The 5,669-nt window shown below is 43.1% G+C and overlaps 1 pseudogene; it reads right to left on the bottom strand.

The window, feature by feature from the left end:
• Positions 1-404: 404 nt before the first annotated feature.
• Positions 405-522, bottom strand: LOC126471813 (5S ribosomal RNA; annotated as a pseudogene).
• Positions 523-5,669: the final 5,147 nt, after the last annotated feature.

Here is a 5,669-nt window from a genome sequence, read left to right as displayed (position 1 = left end):
ATTAATGTACAGTTTGAGGGTGACCAACTCGATGCCACTTCCTCTGCTCACTTCGCCCGTCGGCTGATGAACTTCCATTGGTCAGTGCCATGTGGTGTCATCAAAGACACATCAACACTGCGAAGATAGTTCTCTTATTTTCTAAGCTGTAGTCGCTGACCTCGTTTCTTGTTATAATTTATCAGCAATTTTAAACTCCGCCCGAACAGGCTATGTAGGCCTAAGGGTTACTGACCGGCCACAGTGGTATCCTCAGCCCACAGGCGTCACTGGAGGCGGATATGGAGGGGCATGTGGTCAGCACACCTCTCTCCCGGCCGTATGTCAGTTTCCGAGACCGGAGCTGCTACTTCCCAATCAAGTAGCTCCTAAGTTTGCCTCACAATGGCTGAGTGCACCTCTCTTGCCAGCAGCGCTTGGCGGACCGGATGGTCACCCACCCAAGTGCTAGCCCAGCCCAACAGCGCTTAGCTTCGGTGATCTGACGGGAACCGGTGTTACCACTGCGGCAAGGCCGTTGGCCATTTTAAACAACTGTGTTACTTAAATCCGGTTCCCGTCAGATCACCGAAGTTAAGCGCTTTCGGGCTGGGCTAGCACTTGGATTGGTGACCATCCGGTCTGCCGAGCGCTGTGGGCAAGCGGGGTGCACTCAGCCTAACTACAAGATGTAGCTACTATCCAAGCATTGGGTCACTATTACTTTTGGCTGAATATGATGTCAGTTTTAGAGACGAGATTTTGACAAATTTAGATAAAAGAACAAAATTGTTTACTTGGTAATTCTCGTCGATAACTGCACTTCAAGCAGTAATTTATATCAGCAGTAGTGCCCATGTGTATTTTTCGATGTTATAGAATAATTTTTTATTTTTTTGTTGAATTTAACGCATGGTACGAAGATAGAACTAGCTGTAATTTATTTGAGTAGTGCCAATAAGTGAGCCGTGTGTATTTTAAAATGTAATACAGATGGTTTCAATGGGTAAATATTTCATTCCAGGGTTCATTGTGTTTACAAAAAGTGGTATAAAGAACGAACTATGAACAATCACAAGTGCTGCTTAAATTAAACCTTTAGTACCAATATACAAGCCACGTGTATTTCTTTTCAAATTTTACTTAATAATCAAGTAACAACAGCAGTGCCATGTATGTTTTGCTCTTGTAATCTTACGCATTTTGAGAAACAATACGATTTTATTTTGGTGAAAAGTTTCACTTTTCATTCATGATAAGAGATTTGTAATTATACTTGTGTAATATGATAAGCAACCTGTGTACGTGTGTGTGTTTGTGTTTCTTTGTACTCGAATCACTACTTACTTTGATAAATAATTTTATTTCAGTGTGCAAAGATTGCATTGCCGAGATGTTGACCTTCCATCCCTGTCTTGTCCCACCATTTTTTCTGGTCATGTTTCGTCTCTATTTTGTTCTATCGTCGTATTTCGCCCATGTTGTGTTGTGTGTAAATATTTAATATTATGATGTTCTTGTGTATTACGAAATTAAACAGGTTAAATGTTATATTGCAATAAAGATCTACTCAAAACACATTCCGTCCATCCCATAACGGTGCTTGGTCAGTTTGTTTATCTGTTGGTATTCTGTATGTGTTATTACATATAATTTAGTGCATTAAGATTGTATTTTCGGTATTATCTAGTAGTTAATTATGGGAAGTAGAGAGCCTTGTCAACCGAATAGCTACTGGCACATACTGCAGCCTTCCTCGAAAATTTTTTGTGTATGTAACTTCAAATAGGTCTAGTTTAGATGCAAATAAAATCAATATTAGCCTGTTAACAGCATAAATTATATTTTTCTAGTGTAGAACATGATGCATTATCTTATTCTCCCCCAAAATAGTGCTTGCGTAGGTGAAACATTACGGAAAAAACTATAAAACCGTCAGGTGATCACAGTTCGTTCTAGGCACTATCAATAATATAAAATGTTCAAATGTGTGTGAAATCTTATGGGACTTAACTGCAAAGGTCATCAGTCCCTAAGCTTACACACTAGTTAACCTAAATTATCCTAAGGACAAACACACACACCCATGCCCGAGGGAGGACTCGAACCTCCGCCGGGACCAGCCGCTCAGTCCAGGACTGCAGCGCCTTAGACCGCTCGGCTAATCCCACGCGGCATCAATAATATAGCATCAGCGGAAACGACAACACCTTTTACGTGTTTGAGACGTAGAGATACTATTGTAACACTTGACGTAAACATTGCGTGTGTTGCTGACACATCCTTTTTTTTTTTTTTTTTTGACAAGATGAGTATTTATGTAACACTGGCATAAACAATGTTGCTGACGTCTTTCTGCGGAAATTTTACTCACTCAATTAACACTGTGAAATTTGTCAAACTCCACAGAACAATTAAGATGTAGAAAAATTTAATTTTGGGAATCACTATACCTTATACAAAGTGATGGCTAAAATGGGAATGTCATTTACCTGCTTAGGATGATACTTCTCAGCTACAAACGTTTCGTAACTACTTAAGTGTGAAAATAGGATTGGGTACTTAATTTGAGAAATCACAGTCATGTTTGAGGCAGAAATTAGGACAGATGTATGTGTATGTGAATGTGTATATGTTTTGCTGACGTAACTTAGAAGTGGAAATATTGAAAGTTACATTTTTTGCACAAGTTCTTGGCCAATTCTTTTGAACATGGTGTAAACAAAATTCAAAGAAATGGCTCTGAGCACTATGGGACTTAACTTCTGAGGTCATCAGTCCCCTAGAACTTAGAACTACTTAAACCTAACCAACCTAAGGACATCACACACATCCATGCCCGAGGCAGGATTCGAACCTGCGACCGTAGCGGACACGCGGTTCCAGACTGCAGCGCCTAGAACCGCTCGGCCACCCCGGCGGGCTAAACAAAATTCAGATCGTTTGGATTCTTTTGAGCTGCTCTGGTGCTACATTGTGATTGGCCGCTAAAGGACCATGCTGTCATTGGTAGTTTCGTTTTAATGGCCACATTTCCAAGGAATTGGGTGTGACTCCTTGGAATGTGAATGACATTATGGGTAAGGGTGTATGTATTGTCACGTTATAGATAAGGAGGGCACTGACCTGCTCACGTGACGACACAAATGTAAACAAAGTGGGGTAAAGAGTACCTTGTCATACAACAGGCTTGTAGAGCAGGCGTAAGGTCTTAAGACTCGTGTCACGTGTAAAATGAAGTGTAAAGTTTTTGTTGATTTCCCTAAATCAATTCATATGAATTTTGCAGTTGCCGGGATTATTCCTTCAACAACCCCGCGGCGATTTCCTCCACAATGAGAGCTACTGCTCCTTCTTTGGTAACAATGAATTCACAGTACGTTAAGGAGCATCACCGATCCTGTATGTTTGAGTAGGTAGGGTGTACGCGTGTGCTGGCAAAAGTTGCGGCCAGCGCGTAAGTATGAGGAGGCGTGGAGCAAGGCGGTGGTGTGGGAGGCAGCCGGCGGCCACGAGATTAGCGGCCGACCCCCCCTGGCGCTGGCCGGCCAAAGCTGGGCCACCTTTAGTCTCCGGATATTACACAGTCACTCACTGCAAACTAGGTCGAGTGTGTCCGACAGCTCCTGGAACCTCCGGCCGCTTGTAAAAGCCTCAGCGACAACCAGTTTTGGTTCCCGGCGTTCAGATATTCTCCGAGACTTCTATTACGTAAGGAAGAATGTAGTCCCTTTCTGACCACACGCTTGCCTTACTAGCACTGTCGGCGCTTTGTAAAACTCTGAAAGCAGTTCCAGTCTTCGCCGAGTAAATTAACTTCCTTCGCGCTGCGGGTGACATCAGTAGTGGGTAGAAGAATGAACCGGCTGAGACAATGCCGCAGCAACACAGTAATTCTTTTGTTCCGTTTTGTTTAGTGCGCTACGTTTCCTAGACACAGAGTCGACCTGCTACTTTCAGGTAATCCTAAAGCGTCCATTAACAGCAATAAAACAGTCAACTGTGTGTAATTTATGATTTATTGTAACGTTACAGTTATCTTAGAGCTGTAGCTACCCGCCTCCGCAGTCGAAGTTGCTAAGGCATGTTAGTGCCTGATAAAAGATGGCTCAAATATATGTACTGAACAAACTATAGACATATATCGGAACCTGAATTATGTCTGAACGAGATGGAGAGGTGGTTACGTAATGCTACTGATCACAGGACTATGTGCCATTGCCTCTGACATTAATGCAGTGTCTCGTGGAGAGAGGGCATATTGTACTGTTGATGGTGGTCCGTCAATCGGATGGTGGCGCTACGATAACCGGCCCCTAGCTGCTATTCGACAGAAGTGGGCTATTTTCATGACAGTTACTTACACGACGCGCACAAGTGTGAACAAAGAAAAACTTTCCGATTTAGGCTGGTGGACTCTGAAGGGAGCCCGTAACAGTATCATTCACAATCGACGATGGGTAACGACGAAGCAGTCGCATTATAGGGAAATTTCATCTAAACAGCGCAAGTTGTATGTCAGGCCAGCCGGTGTGGCCGAGCAGTTCTAGGCGCTTCACTCTGGAACTTTTTTTTTTGTTTTGGGGAAGGAGACCAGACAGCGAGGTCATCGGTCTCATCGGATTAGGGAAGGACGGGGAAGGAAGTCGGCCGTGGCCTTTCAAAGGAACCATCCCGGCATTTGCCTGGTGCGATTTAGGGAAATCACGGAAAACCTAAATCAGGATGGACGGACGCGGGATTGAACCGTCGTCCTCCCGAATGCGAGTCCAGTGTCCAACCACTGCGCCACATCGCTCGGTTCAGTCTGGAACTGCACGACCGCTACAGTCGCAGGTTCGAATCCTGCCTCGGGCATTGATGTGTGTGATGTCCTTAGGTTAGTTAGGTTTAAGTAGTTCTAAGTTATAGGGTACTGATGACCTCAGATGTTAAGTCCCATAGTGCTCAGAGCCATTTTTTTTTTTTTTTTTTTTTGTATGTCAGTACAAATGTGTCGAAATATGTGACCTTCATTCAGGAACAAACACATTTACCTAGTGTGAAATCTGCGGAGAATCTGACTTAAAGTGGTCATAATTCCGGGAGTCGTCTGTAGTCCTTTGGTGGTGAGTGAACGATTTAGCATTACTGCCTCTTGGCTAGGATTTTTATTCAAGTAACATCGTGACCACCCGCGTGAATGTTTTCTGTGCTTGACCAAATGTTCTCTAGATGGACAGTGGATGATGCCTAATTAAGGTACACACTAGATCGTAAGATACTCATAATATGTCCATTAAGTAAAAAAAATTAATCGAACGATTGAAAACAATAAATTTCGGGAAACCCCATGATCAGAATCCAGAAAGGATTTTTTATGGAGCTCTATCGTGTCATTTTGAATCAGGCGAGTACACGGAAGTTAGCTAACTGGTTCAGAGGTAGAAGCAACGGCTTTATGTTCTAGAGAAGCTCTGTTCTACTACCTGGCCGTCCACCTTCATGGATGTCTATCGTGATTTCTCTAAGTCATTTTAGTCGAACGCTTCTTCCCTTCTTTCTCCATTTAAGTTAACGCTCCGTCTCTAATGACCCTGTCGACGATACGTTAGACTATATTTTCTTCTTCTGTTGTATGTGAGATTGTGTTTAATTTAGAAAGCGGAAATGTGTGTTGGTCGTCCGTCTCCAGGGCACCCAAAATGCGA

This window comes from Schistocerca serialis, chromosome 3, assembly GCF_023864345.2.
Source record: "Schistocerca serialis cubense isolate TAMUIC-IGC-003099 chromosome 3, iqSchSeri2.2, whole genome shotgun sequence".
In the NCBI taxonomy this organism is placed as follows: Eukaryota; Metazoa; Arthropoda; class Insecta; order Orthoptera; family Acrididae; genus Schistocerca; species Schistocerca serialis.
Note: the sequence above shows the minus strand (reverse complement) of the source record. Positions and strands in the feature narration are given on the sequence as shown.